The 13,836-nt window shown below is 49.6% G+C and overlaps 1 protein-coding gene across 1 annotated transcript in view; it reads left to right on the forward strand.

Annotated features, from left to right (window-relative positions):
• gpr158a (G protein-coupled receptor 158a) overlaps nucleotides 1-13,836 on the forward strand; it is an 827,720-nt gene that overhangs the window by 560,380 nt on the left and 253,504 nt on the right. The window lies entirely within an intron of this gene.

Genomic DNA, 13,836 nt, shown 5'->3' on the forward strand with positions numbered 1-13,836 from the left:
ACCTCACAGTCTCAACTAGTTCTTTAACTGCCTTTTCATGTGTGAGGGCCGTCACTTCGGGGCTTGTCATGTCCAGTCCTAAAAGGAATTCTGTACCTTTCATAGGGCGTCCGGTCATGAGTGTGTGTGGTGTGTATCCTGTCGATGTGGAGACAGTGTTCCTTATGAACATAAGTGCAAAGGGGAGCACTGAATCCCATGTGGAATTGTTCTCTTGAACCATTTTCCTAAGGGTAGTTTTTAGGGTCCGATTCATGCGCTCCACAATCCCGCTGGACTGTGGATGATACGCAATGTGGAAGTTCTGTTTGATTCCGAATATTGTCAGGACGTTCCTCATGACCCGTCCTGTAAAGTGAGATCCCTGGTCCGAATCGATACTTCGGGGTAAACCCCATCTCGTGAAGATGTGGTGGGTCAGGATCTTTGCAGCTGTCTTTGCTGTATTTGTTCGTGAGGGAAATGCCTCTACCCACTTGGTAAAGGTATCTATCACTACCAGAACGTATTTATAGCCATTCCGACAAGGGGGCAATGGACCTATAAAGTCGATCTGGAGGTTTGTCCAAGGGCCGTTAACTGGGCGAGTATGCCGAAGTTGTGCCTTCTTAGAATACCTGTCCGGGTTATTCTGAGCACAAATCAGGCAGTTCTCTATGTAGTGCGTTACATCATTCCTGAGATCAGGCCACCAACAGAGTTGCCTGAGGTGCCTCGTTGTTGCATCAATTCCCTGATGCCCGTGTCCGTCATGGAACAAGGCAATCATCTGATTCCTGTCCTGCTGTGGGACCACATAAAGTCGGTCCTTAATGATCACACCCTCATGTGTGGTCAGTGCGTGTTTAAAGTGCTCGTAAGCAGGCACAAAGTTTCCCTTGAAAACCTCCCTGAGGTCTCCGTCCTGTTTTTGTGCTGCCACGAGATCTTTAATATCAGTCTGTGAGACTTGGACTGCGCTCACAGGGGCGCTAGCTGGTGCGCTAGCTGGGGGGGTCCATAAGTGTCCTCTCCTGGAACCTGCCTTAGCCAACGCGTCGGCTTTTACATTCCCAGGTGGTGATGACCTATGGTGACTTCTTACTTTTATTATGCCGAAGGTCCTGTCCTTCGCTTTTGCTAAAATATGCTGGAGTAAGGGGGCTGATGGAAGGGGTTTTCCGTCTGCGGAGACAAAACCTCGTGTCCTCCACAGGGGCAGAAAATCGGTCAAACTGTTACAGACATATAAGCTGTCTGAATATATGTCTGCTGGGCTGGGGAAAGAATCGGGGTGGTCCACTATGTACGCTATGGCTGCTAGCTCTGCTGCCTGCGCGCCTAAGTGACCTGGTAACTTAAGAGCTATCTCTTCGAGAGCGCGCCCCTGCGCGTCCTCTACATAGATGCCGCATCCTGTGATACGCTCACCATTTAAAACTGTGGAGGAACCGTCTACATAAATCCTCAAGGGTCCACACGTGTCTGTGGGTTGGGGGCTTTGTTTTGGGTTCCCTATCTTGCTGGGGGGTGTTTTGGCTAAAAAGGGTCCTGTGTTATGCAGGGGAGCTACAATTTCACAGTCATGGGGCTGTCCGGGGTATTGGAGGTTGTCGGCTAAGTATGTGTGGGTGCGTGTCCGTTTTACTGTAATGTCCCGTCCTTGTAAAAGTAGTGTCCATCTAGCTGCCCTAATCTGGCTAACTGAACCGTCCTTCAGTCGACCGTCTAGTAGTAGCTGTGTGGGTGTATGTTCGGTTAGAATGGTGATGGGGTTGAGTCCGGTTATGTAGGAAAAGTACTGTACTGCCCAGAAGACAGCAAGGAGGTGCCTCTCACAGGCCGAAAATCCTTGTTCTACTGGGTCTAACAGTCGGGAGGCATAAGCCACTGGTCTTAGCTGCTCGTGCCGTTCCTGAAGCAACACGGCCGAGAGGGTCAGATCGGTGCTCGCTACCTCTATTGCGTACGGTGAAAGTTGGTCGGGGACTAGCAGCGCGGGTGCTGCACTAAGGGCTCGTTTCAACTCTTCCACAGCGCCTGTATGCTGCGGAAGCCATTCCCAGGGGGCTCCTTTCTTAAGGAGGTCTGAAAGTGGGGCGGCTTTTGTCGCGAATCCGTCGATGTGGTTCCGACAATAGCCAACCAGTCCTAAAAACGACCGGAGGGCTGAAACATTCTGGGGAAGGGGCAATTTGACAATCGAATCAATTCTTTTGAATTCGATTTCGCGTTTGCCGTGCGTGATGACTGATCCCAAATACATCACTTTACTTTCCAATATTTGGGCCTTTTTCGGGTTAACTTTACAGCCAATTTCAGTTAAGAGTTCCAGGAGTTCGGCCAGAAGCGAAATGTGCTCTGCCTTTGTGTCTGTCTGCAGTAGTAGGTCGTCTACATACTGTACCAGACATTCGGGTCGGGAAAATTTTTCTAATCCACTTGCCAGCTGTCGGTGGAAAATGGAGGGTGAATTGTGGAATCCTTGTGGGAGGCATGTCCACGTGTACTGCTGCGTTTTAAAAGTGAATGCGAATTTGTATTGGCACGCTTTTGCCAATGGTATTGACCAGAATCCATTACTGATGTCCAATACCGTGAAGTACTTGGCGTTGAGACCCTGCTTGAGCATGGTCTCGGGACTAGTAGCTACCGTTGGGGCTACTGCGGGGGTTACTTTGTTGAGTTCCCGATAATCGATGGTCAGACGCCATGATCCATCGGGCTTCCTCACTGGCCAAATAGGGGCATTGTTGGTGGAGGCTACCGTTCTCAGTACACCTTGTTCCAACAAGCTGCCTATAACTTTTTCTATTTCCACCTCTGCCTCGAGGGGAAATCTATATTGCTTTTGCGGTCGGGGGTCCTGTCCGGTAACATGAACTTGTCCAGTCATTCTGCCACAGTCATGACGGTGACTTGCAAATGCTGTCCTGTGTTTGTTTAGTAGGGCCTTAATTTGTCTGTCGGTGTGGAGTGTAGTCAGGTCGAATGAGTACTCTCCCACTGCGCTAATCCGATTAGCGTAGTCTCCTACTGTGAGGGTGGCTGGGGCTCTGTCTGATCTCGCCATGCGCCAGACACACTGGTTCACTGGGTCGAACGACAAGCTGTGAGCGTTCATGAAATCGATCCCCAGGATGTGTTCTGCTGTCCGGGGAAGATTTACTAAAACTACGGGGTGCCTTGTGCTAATGTTCCCTAGCTGGATCGCTACGGGTGCTGTGATATGTCCCTGCTGCGAGTGTCCGGTGAACCCGCTAAGTGTGATGGTGGAGGTGGTCGGCCACGTGTCTGCGTGTGCCGTGGTTGTGGAGTTAATGGTGGTGCGGGATCCTCCTGTGTCCCACAATAACTCTATGGGCTTCCCTTTGACTTTTGCCGTGACTACGGGCCTCCCTGCTGAGTCCCATAGTGTGTCACAGACCCAAGTGGGGGAGCCCGAACACCGTCAGTTCGTCTCGTCCACATTGGTGGGCCCTGACTGTACTGTTACATTGTGGATGGGTTTTGCTTTGTTGCGGTTCAGAGTGCCTGTCTGCTGGCCTCTCTGAGATCGCTGGGGTGCATTACATTCTTTTGCCCAATGCCCTAACTGTCCACAGTTATAGCATTCCTGACCTTTCTGTTGAGGGCTGCTCTTGCCTTCATTTACCCATGCGGGCTTCTGGTGCTCTCTGACTGCTTGGATGTCTGCAGCAGCCTGAGCCTCTTCTGGGGATCTAACCTTTGCTTTTGCCTGAAGCGATTGCTCCCAAGCGCGGGACAATCTTTTGAGGACCCATTTTTCGTTATGGGCCTCTTCTGAGGGGTCGTAATTATTGCAAGCGCTCTGTCCTGCCTCTGTTGCGTGTGAGATAATTGTGCGCGTCCACTTAACCATGTTTTCGCGGGTTAAATGCGCTCTATCTAGCTGTCCGAAAACTGCGCTGAAGTGAATCCACAGCCTTCCGGCGAATGCTGTGGGGTGTTCAGATCTCTTCTGCCTGCACTTATTCAAGCCTTCTACGGGGTCACCTCTATTGTACCCGATGGCATCTAAAATAGCAGTGTGCATCTCCTCTAGGCTGCCTCCTGCCACGTTTTGTGGGTCGGGGAGGGCTGCCACTACACTCTGGTCTAAGCTCAACACGGTGAGCTTAACCTGCTCTCTCTCATCCAGGCCGTACATGGTAGCCTGCTGTTTTACTTTCGCGAAGAACTGGTGGGGGTCTGCGGTGGGGAGGAACGGAGTGATCTTTTCACAAGCGTCCCTTAGCTGGGTTACTGTTAAAGGGGTGGTGTAAGTTATGTCTGGGGCGCCTTCTGATTCGGCTTTCCTCTGTGTGGTTACGGGATTCATGGGTGCGGTTATGATCTGAGCTGTGGGGGGTTGGGGTGCCTGTCGTTTCTGCTGAGCTGCGGGCGCACATGTTCCCTGAACATACCGCTGCGCTGTCTCGCTTAATTCCTGCCAATCTGGGGCGTTTTCCCCATCTAACTGAGCTCCAAAGGTGCTTTGGAAGCCATTCTGCACCGAAAGCAGAGATTGCAGTTCCGCAATCTGTTTTCTGCATTTCGCGTGGTCAACTGTGCTTTGTCTTTGTTCGGTCGTTGCAGCGTGGAGTGCTCTCAAAGCTGCTTTGAGATCGGAGCATTGCCTCTGCAATGCCTCCACCTGCTTCTCCGATTCCTGTCTTATCAGAACGGCACGTTGCACGTCCTGATAGGCTTTCTCATACTGGGTCTGGGAACTGTTCAGATGAGCTAGACAAGACTGGTGAGCCCTCTTGGCATCATCCACCTCTCTACCCTTCTCTGCCAACTTCCCTTTAAGATCCAGGTTTTCTTTCTCGACGTCCCTGACATCGACCTTACTCATTCGGTTCCTTTCCTCTAAATCTGCCCGGAGCGTCCTGATGACCTCCTCTGCGCCTCGCAACTGTGCCAAGCAGGACACAATCGCCATCGGCTTGCGTGCTTTACCTAAACTCTTTTTGTGTATCTGAGAGAGGTTCTCCCACCAAGTATGACCTATACTTCCGGGACCTGTCTCCTCATTTGCACAAAACTCTTTCCAAAGGGGCCATCCCTTTCCCTGCAGATATTTGCGGAGTTCCAGCTCCCACGTGGGACACTGGCCTACTCTGCTACTGCTGCTGGTCGCTGCGACCACAAACCTTTCTGGGTCCATCAGACGTTCCATTGCCTGCATGGCCATTTCCTCTGACTCTCTTTTTATAATTTGGAACAGGGGGTTGCTGGGGTGGTGTTTCGTAAAAAGGGTACGGCTTACGCTATTTTCCGATCACAAAACTACCGAAAGTTTGTCGCAACAAAAAGCTTTCAGTTTTACCTTACAGCCCTGTTAGTACGCATGCACTAAAACACACTTCCGAATTTCGCTTATTATTTTGAACACCTTGAATACTTGTGATCTCTTTATTTCTCTGCAATTTGGAGTTCTAATTCAAATTTCAGGGTCCTGGACACTGTGGTGTTTCCACTTACAACAGGGTCCCGGCGGAGTCGCCACTAAATGTTGCACGTTTTACTATGGGCGTAAAACGCGTTTATTGGAGTGTATTAACACGCCTCCGAGTTCGACGTGTGCTTAACACTGCTAGGCTCTGTTCTATGTAATTATTTAAGCTCTGGAGTCGCCAGCTGCCGTATAGGCAACGTCACAAGTATTCCAAGGTCAAATTCAAAGTAATAAAGACGATACACCGATTAGTCAAGTTCAAACAATCAATATTTATTATACAGTTAATAATAAATACTCATGCACACACACTAAGAGACTAAGCTACAACTAAACATAAGCAAACAGAATACTTATCTAACAGGAACAGGCAAGGTCAGAGAACGAGGCCTTCGTCCTGGTTTTGTCTGCAGCCTTCAGCAAGCGTTCTGGCACTTGGGAGTCTAGCGGGCTTGGATCGCGTAGCGAGCGTTGAACTTACGGTTTCGGCGGCTGGTGCTCAACGGCTGGAGTCAGGATACCAGGTGTCAGTCGAGGCCGGAGCACAGGTTTGACAGACCGGACAACACGAGGTCCCTATCTTTTATAGGGGTTCCGTTGTCCTTCCCTCTTCTCGGGCGGGCTCTACCTATTGGATCAATTTCTTATCGATACTGGATTAATTCCCCAATGCGAGGGGGTCTCCGTGATGGAGGGGGCGTTTCTTATGTCCTTTTGTTTGGAGGTTTCTGGTGCCTCGATGTCTGGGTCTTGATTGGAATGTGTCCATTCAGAACCAAATGTATCTATTGTGTGGGTGTTCAAGTCTGATGGCCTCATTAGCATGCAAAGCGTTTTGCCATTTGCACCTAGCTAAGGTCTTTCCACCTGAGCCCAAACTGGTTTCTGCTGCTGCAGAATGCAAACTGCTCTTTGCAGACTGCTGTTCTGGCTGAACTGTCTGTTTCTCAGCAGCCTTCCATTTTAGTTTGGCTCAGTGTCCATTTTGCGTGGCCAGCATGGCTACAACCCCCACAACCCAAAAGATGTGCAGGTAGGTGGATTGGCCACACTAAATTGCCTCTTCATTGGAAAAAATGAATTGGGTACTCTAAATTTATTTTTAAAAAAGCAAGGAAATCTGCATCCTTACCTGATTTGGCCTACATGTGACTCCAGACCCACAGAAATGTGGTTGTCTCTTAACTGCCCCCTCAAGGGAAATTAGGGATGGGCAATAAATGCAGGCACAGCCTGTGACCCCCCCCCCCCCCCCCCCCCCCCGTCCCATGAATGAATATTTTTTTAAAAAGCCAACATGCACGCTGCAAAGTCCCATAATGGCCTCAGAATCTATTTTTCACTATATTGATTGACGGATACTGATGGTAACTTTATGAAAAGTGCCATGGGATCTTTTACATCCATCCAAGTAGGTGGAGCCTCAGTTTAATGTCTCATCCAAAACTCAACATTGCCTACAGTGCAGCGTTCCCTCATTACTGCACAAGGCCATCAACCTCAATTTGTGTCCTTAAGTCCTAAAATGGGTCTTGAACCTGGAGGCTTAGTAATTAAGAGGCAGGTTTACTACTAAATTGAGCCATGGCTGACACGCTGACTCATTTGGTGAATAAGAAAAAATATTGGAGTGAATTTTACTGTTCCTTCTCCTGCTAGCTTGGCCAATGCACATGGGCCAGAATTCTCCAGCTGTTTGCTGGCGGCGGGATTTTCTGGTGCCATCGGCAGTGCACCCCCACCCATGGGTTTCCTGGCGATGTGAGGTGGCTTCAATGGGAATTCCCATTGACAGCAGCGGGAGAAGAGAATCCCATCGCCAGGGAATGGCATGCCACTTCCAACCGTCAGGAAGGACTGAGAATCCCACCCATGGTCTGGCATAGGCCCATCCATGACAGGTCATGGGTGTGAGATGAAGGGATAGGGAAGTAGTGCAGAACTGCAGGCCTTTCGGTTCCATACATGGCCTGAGAGTAGATTACAATACCATAGTGAATTTGTTCGGAGCCCTGCCATGGAGCACATATTATGCACAACCCCTCAGCAGTAAACAATTGCATACATTTCCTGTTTGCTACTTCAGATCAGGACCTTGAGAATACTTTCAACCACAACTCCTTATATTTATATGGTGCCTTTAATTTGATAAAACATCCCAACGAATTTCACAGGAGGGGGAGGAAGCAAAATTTGACATTGAGCCGCATCAGTCAATATTGGGGCAGGTTGTTTTTGAAAGGGGTTTTAAGGAGTGTCACAAAGGACAAAAGAGAATTAGAGAGATGGAGAAGTTTAGGAAGGGAATTTCAGAGCTTGGGTCCAATGGAACTCCAAGCATGGCGACCAATGGTGGAACAATTAAAATTGAGGATGCTAAGAGGCCAGAATGAGATGACCTCAGAGATTTTGGAGAGTTAAAGGGGGGGATTTTCCAATAATGGGGCTATCTCCCCACGTTGGCGTGAAAACCGGCGTCAATCACTCTGGCGTCAATGGCCCCCGAAAGTGAGGAATTCTCCCCTTTCAAGTGGGCTAGGTTGCCGCCGGAGTAGTTCCTGTAGCTCCAGCTGGCACCGAACGGCCCGCACAAATTCGCGCATGCGTGGAACGGCCGGCGTATTTCCACGCATGCGCGGAACGGCAGGAGTAAGCTGAAATCACTTTTATCTTGAAGTTTCTGTTTGTACTTGTTGGTGCTTCAAGGACATTTTGAGAGACACGGAAAAGCATTTTCCAGCTAATTTGGTGTGAATGTACCAAAATGTGTTTTAAAGAAATAAACTTGCTTGTATTCATTCAACCGGACTGACTTATCTGTGAACGAGAGATAAGACGAATCTTACTCGCACACAAGACAAATGTACGCTAAGGGGCATGGAAGGTTGAAAAATAAGAGGGATTAAGAGGTGTGAGAGATTTGAAGATCTTCGCTGCTGGGGTTAAGATCTTTGTAGGCTTCAGAATGTGAGGTATGGAACTGCCAGTTTGATTGGATCTTCTGGCTGGACCACTCAGGCCGGACTCTCAGGCTGTAGGATCCTCCAGGGACACACTCTAACTTGGGTTTAGCTGAGTCTTACCCATAGAAAATGCACTTCAGGTCTGCTCAGCTTCTGATATGTGGTCAACCTCAGCAGACTCAACAACAGCTTGTCTCAGTTAAACTGAATATCAGAGCAGCAGTTTATCGCAAGGCCTTTGAGTTGTCTGGTACCTTTAATGGGCGAGAAATCCGGAAATTTCCCTCTCCTCAGCTCTGTCTTCAGGCTTTGAGTACTCGCTAACTGCTCTGTGTACCTGAAGGAAATTCCAACTAAGATTTGTGAAAGAGTTCCTCTCTTCTGGGAGAGAGGTGCAAAAGGATTCTGCTTAGCTCTGCAGGTCCCAAACATAACTTAAAGCAAAAACACAGAGAGAGACAGGTGAATTGGCCATGATAAATTGCCCTATTGACCAAAAACGTTAGGAGGATAGGGTTACGGGGATAGGATGGAAGTGAGGACTTAAGTGGGTCGGTGCAGACTCGATGGGCCGAATGGCCTCCTTCTGCACTGTATGTTCTATGTTCTATGAGACATCCCAGAGTAATCCGGACCACTCTGCAGCCGATTGGCTGTCAACCAAGTCTGTCAAGATATGTCACCACTGATGCCTGCATCTTCTCCGACTGCTTTTTTCAAATTCAAGGTGTAGGCCCCAACAATGTCCAGCTGTAGGAATTATAATAGCCAAAACAACAGGAATTAAAACATAAACAAGAGTCCAACGAGGATTCACAGGAGGGTTTCTTGCAGCTTGGAGATGGTGGGTGAACAGGAGCTGGTGCAAGTGACTCAATTTTATGGACAGTAGAATACATAGAAACATACATAGAAAGTAGAAGCAAGAGGAGGCCAATCAGCCCTTCGACCCTGCTCCTCTATTCATTATGATCATGACTGATCATCAAGTTCAATACCCTGATCCCACCTTTTCCCTCATAGCTCTTGATTCTTTTAGCGACAAGATTATTTTAGCCCCAAGAGGTATATCTAATTTCTTTTTGAAATGACCCAATGTTTGACCTCAACTACTTTCTGTGATCGTGAATTCCACAGATTCATCACTCTCTGGGTATAGACATTTCTCTTCACCTCAGTCCTAAAAGGTTTATCCTCAAACTTTTACCCTTAGTTCTGGGGTTATAATTCTTTCTGAATGTACCTTGTCTGATCCTGTTAGAATTTTATAAGTTTCTATGAGATCCTCTCCCACTCTTTGAAACTCCAAGTAGTATAATTCTAATAGGCTTTGTCTCACCACATACAACTGTCCCGCCATCCCAGGAATCAGCCTGGTAAACCTTCGCTGCACTCCCTCCAGAGCAAGGACATCCTTCCTCAGATAAGGACGCCAAAACTGCACGCAATATTCCAGGCGTGGCCTCACCAATGCCCTATGCAACTGCAGTAAAACATCCTTAGTCCTATATTCAAAACCTCTCACTATTAAGACCAACATACCATCTGCCTTTTTTACTGCCTGCTGTACCTGCGCGCTTACTTTCAGTGACACGTGCATGAGGATACCAAGGTCTTGCTGTGTATCCACCTCTCTAAATTTATACCCTTCAAATAATAATCTGCCTTCCTATTTTTGCTACCAAAGTTGATAACCTCACATTTATCCACATTATACTGCATCTGAATGGAGCCAGACCAAGGGTATATTGGAACAGTCAAGTATACAGGTAAAAAAAATGCATGGATGGTTTCAGCAGTGGATGAACAAAGTCAGATGGTGGAAATAAGTGGTCTTAGTGATGGTTTAAGTATATATTTGGAAACTCATTTGTGGGTCAAAGGTGATGGCTGAGTTCTCCGTTGGGGAGACTGTTCTACCGCCATAAGTGATTTGCAACTGATTTGCCCTTCCCACCTGCAAATTTATGCATGGCAAGGAATACGAGGGAATGCCACTATTGGGCCACCATTTTCAGTGGGCGGCCAATTAGCGAGGTCCCCTGGCTGGCCACGCATCGTGGACCAGCCCCCCAACCCTTCCGACACCTCAAAGCAGCCCCACAACATGAATCAGCCCCCATCCCCAGATTTTCTCATGCATCACCCCCCAAGATACCCCTAAATATGGAGAAACCCCCCACAGAGACCCACTAACTAAAGTAGTCCCTCCAAAGAGACCCCTTAAATAAAGGGGCCACCAAAACCCACTAACTAAAGGGAACCACCACAGAGACACCCTAACTGAAGAGAACCCCGCAGAGACCCCCTAACTGAAGGGAATCCCGCAGAGACCCCCTAACTGAAGGGAATCCCGCAGAGACCCCCTAACTGAAGAGAACCCCGCAGAGACCCCCTAACTGAAGAGAACCCCGCAGAGACCCCTTAACTGAAGGGAATCCCGCAGAGACCCCCTAACTGAAGAGAACCCCGCAGAGACCCCCTAACTGAAGGGAACCCCGCAGAGACCCCCTAACTGAAGGGAATCCCGCAGAGACCCCCTAACTGAAGAGAACCCCGCAGAGACCCCCTAACTGAAGAGAACCCCGCAGAGACCCCCTAACTGAAGGGAATCCCGCAGAGACCCCCTAACTGAAGGGAATCCCGCAGAGACCCCCTAAATAAAGGGAACCCCCATAGAGACCCCCTAACTGAAGAGAACCCCGCAGAGACCCCCTAACTGAAGGGAATCCCGCAGAGACCCCCTAACTGAAGGGAATCCCGCAGAGACCCCCTAACTGAAGAGAACCTCAGGAGACCCCCCTAAATAAAGGAACCCCCCACAGAGACCCCCTAAATAAAGGAACCCCCCCACAGAGACCCCCTAAATAAAGGAACCACCCACCGAGACCCCCTAATTAAAAGGAATCCCCACAGAGACCCCCTAAATAAAGGGAACCCCCACAGATACCCCTAAATAAAAGAAGCACCCACAGATCCCCAGAAAAGAGTCCCCTGTCTGGAAAGCAGAGAGCAGTCCAGACAGATAGGTGCAGTGAAAAGAAATCAATGTTGCAATACTCACCTGGGCATACGCTTGCTCGATGAGACAGAGGAAGCACAATGGGTGCGATTCTCCGCTCCCCAGACCGGGTGGGAGAATCGCAAGAGGGCCGCTCTGGCACCCCCTGCGATTCTCCCACCCCCTCCAAAATGGCGTGTCGTGTTTTTCACGGCGACCCGCGATTCTCCGGCCCGGATGGGCCGAGCGGCCTGATGTTCCCGACCTGCTCACGCCGGCGGCAACCACACCTGGTCGCTGCTGACGTGAACATCGCGCGAAAGGTAAGTTTGGGGCCTGTGGGGGGTGGAGAGGGGATCAATTCGGGAGGAGACTAGCCCATGATCAGTGCCCACCGATCGTTGGGCTGGCATCTCTAAAAGACGCATTCTTTCCCCTCCGCTGCCCCGCAAGATAAAGCCGCCACGTCTTGCGGGACAGTGGAGGGGAAGACGCCAACTGCGCATGCGCGGGTTGGAGCCGGCCAACCTGCGCATGCGCGGCTGACGTCACTTAGGCGCCGCCAGCCGCGACATTCTCGGCGTGCCGCCTTGACGCCAGCATCAATGCCCGGCGGCCGAGTTCCCCGCAACGCCGCTCCGAGCCCCCCGGAGGGTTTCACGATGGCGTTGGCCGTTGCGGAGAATCGCGCCCCATATGTCCATTCCTGCGAAGAGAAAAGCAGTGACCTGTGTTTAAATCCCTCAGATCCTTTAGCTGCAAGTCATTATTCATTTCTCATAGTGGGCTGTGATTGACAGCTTCCCCAAACACATAAGGCCTTGCTTCATTCATCTTCCTGTAGGGATGAGTTACTCTAAGTGCTGTAATCACAATGTTTACAAACATCAACCACTTCAAAGAAAGTGAAGTGCTGCCAATTTCCGGCTCAGCGCTTCAAAATCACGCAAGCGTGAAGGGGATTAATTGCAATGCAGTTAACTGCAGGAGATACTGCTATTCAGGGGAATTTGGGTGTATCCCCCTACTTGTGAGTCTCGGCAGATGGCCTCCCTATCCAGGGGGCCTCGGGAGATACCCCCTATTCAATGTGTCTTGGGGCGGGGTCACCCTATTCAAAGGTCTCTCCAGGGGTTATCCATTTCGAGGGGGTCTTGTTATCTAGTGGATCTCTGTGGTGGGGGGGGGGGGATTTTTCCCATCTAGAGGGTCTTCTGGGGGTGTCTCCCATTTTAGGAAGTCTGGGGGAGTGTGTTGCCAATTGGCACCGGAGACGCCAATAATGTTGCTCTTTTTAACTGGATACTGATTTGACAGTTATTAATGATGATATTGCTTTTCAGAGTCGTCAGGTATCAAATGATACCACCACAAGGTTTTACTGGATAGCGAGCAAATACCAAACAACCACTTAGTTAGTTCAAGTTCAATGATAGTTTATTTACACACAATAATTACTTTGCCATGCAACATAAAACACTACAAGCTAAATTCCACCTAACACTACAACAACCTGTACTTAACTTCAGGCACCCGGCTTTATGCAGAGGAACAATGCCTTTGTTTGGATCTTGTGTGGCTGGGTCTGGAGAAGTCACTTTGTTTCTGCTGGACTCATCCATCTGGTAGTGATTGTTGGTCTTGAACGTGTCTTCTGGTCGTGATGCTACACTTGGTTTTAGGCGCAGGTCGGGGCCAAGAGAGACCGAGCGCCAGGGCCAAGAGAAATTGAACACATGGCAGTGTCTCTCTTTATCCTTCTGGGGTTTCAAGCGCTTTTGGGCGGTCCTTAGCTTTGGACCCAATAATTCGGCAGGCTTCGATTGCTGCCTTCGATTTTGGCCAATCAAGGGGCAGGTGCCTTGATGGCGGGGCATGTCCTTGAAGCATGACCTTGGCTTTTTGGGCTCCCTGAGCAAGGGAGTGGCGCCGATGAGTCTGTTTCTGTATCTGTTACCTGAGTACAGGTCTTTTGTTCTGGGGAAATGGGTCACTAGAATGAAAAGTCGCTGGGGGTTTCGATAGCGTCTAGTTATCTGAGTTGCCAATATACATAAGCTCTGAGCGTCTGAGTCCTGGGTTGACCATATTTCCCATTGTCCTTTGCAGGTGGCCATATTTCCCTGGATCCTTTTTAAGTGGCCATCCCAGATGGCTACAAGTGCACTAGGGGTGGAGTTCTGGAAGGGGAGGTGTGGGCGGGTCATGCATTGGGTGGGGTTGTTTGCCCATGAGTGATCCCTGACCATGTGATTCCCAGCCCAGAGAACCGGAGAATTGCGAGGGCCCGAAGTGGATACAAATTGTTCTTTAGGACCATTCGCATCCTCCTGCTGGCATATGGGCACTAACCCTCATCCCATTGCCCAGCAGGGAGCCTGAGCAGAGCAGTCAGTTCGGCGCCCTATATGCACCTCGATTTCAGCCAG

The sequence above is a fragment of the Scyliorhinus canicula genome, chromosome 5, assembly GCF_902713615.1.
Source record: "Scyliorhinus canicula chromosome 5, sScyCan1.1, whole genome shotgun sequence".
Classification (NCBI taxonomy): Eukaryota; Metazoa; Chordata; class Chondrichthyes; order Carcharhiniformes; family Scyliorhinidae; genus Scyliorhinus; species Scyliorhinus canicula.